Below are 1,469 nucleotides of genomic sequence, written 5' to 3'. Positions count from 1 at the left end.
TGAGATAACATGCATGCTTACTTGAATTTAAAAAATATTGAATAATGGAGTTTACGCTTAAAATTTGTGAAATTTTGTATGGATTTTTCAAATTCTTAAACCATGTTGTACGAGGGATACCTTGTACAACATCGTGTTCCAGATGTGTATGAAATTTAAAAATTATATTATAGATAATCAAAGAAATTAGAGTGATTTTATTATGGTAACATTGGAAAAAGATCTACAAAGAAAGTAGTAGTTTTATTTTGTCAGACATTTCTTTCCTAGATCTCTTGATTAATTTCTAATATCTCTTAAAACTTTCTTTTTAAATTTCTTCTTATTGAACCCTGTTAAAAATTATATTAAATTGAAAAAATATTAAGAGAGTACATTATTAATGAATTTTAGTAAATAGAGCATTTGATCATCATCATCATCATCATCATCATCATCATCATCATCAACCGTTATCAATCCACTGCAGGACAAAGGTCTCCCTAAGCCTCTTTTACAATCTTTTGTTTTGAGCACTTCATTTCCATGTTGTGCCAAGATGCCTCTTGATCTCGTCAACCCACCAAGTGTGAGGATGTCTTCTTGGACGTTTTCAATCTCTTGGTATTCAATCAAGAACTTCAGATGTCCAGCAATGGTCAGTTCTTCTTGCAATATGTCCAGCCCACTGTCACTTGAGGGATTTTACTCTAGTGATGATATCACTAACTCCTGTCATTTTCCTGATCCATGTTATAGGTTTCCAATCTCTCCTTGTTATGCCAAACATACACCTTTCCATGTTCCTTTGGGTAGTCTGTAGTCTTTGGATCTCTGATTTTCTAAGAGTCCAAGTTTCTGATCCACAAGTGAGAACTGACAAGACACACTGATCAAAAACCTTGTGTTTCAGGCACAGGAACATCTGTTGATTTTTCAAGACTATATTATTCATATTATAAAGTCTCTGTAAATCCGCACGAAAAATATATAAATTTTAGGTTTAGCGGTAGACCAACACACAGCAGATGGCTAATTACTTCTCTTTATTTAATCACTGTATATGCATTTCGGTCCTATTAAAGAACCCTCTTCAGTACTACAAAATATAAATATTATAATAAACCTTATGCGAGTAAAACTACCAATGTAACAATTAATATTTTAGTTTTTCATTACCATTTAAGTACACAGCTTGGATTCACATTCCATTAGCACTTTCATATCAAGTGTATTTAGTAACGTTTTCTGATTGTCTATGGTCGTATTTCTAAATTACTATAATAAATATTATTCTAGATTAAAACATTATCTATAATTATTCACAACAATTCCAAATTTTAAAAAATCCCTTTTAAAAAATAAATTTTAAAAAACATTTTTCACAAGATTCTTAAAATGGTGATTAAATATAACTTATAAAATTTAATTTTTAAGTAACATACCGTTTACAATAAATCATACTCTAGGCTTCTGTTCAACGGTCCGTC

Source organism: Centruroides sculpturatus, unplaced genomic scaffold (genome assembly GCF_000671375.1).
Source record: "Centruroides sculpturatus isolate CEXI.00-Female unplaced genomic scaffold, Cexi_2.0 scaffold4655, whole genome shotgun sequence".
NCBI classification, from domain to species: Eukaryota; Metazoa; Arthropoda; class Arachnida; order Scorpiones; family Buthidae; genus Centruroides; species Centruroides sculpturatus.
This window is presented reverse-complemented; position numbering follows the sequence as displayed.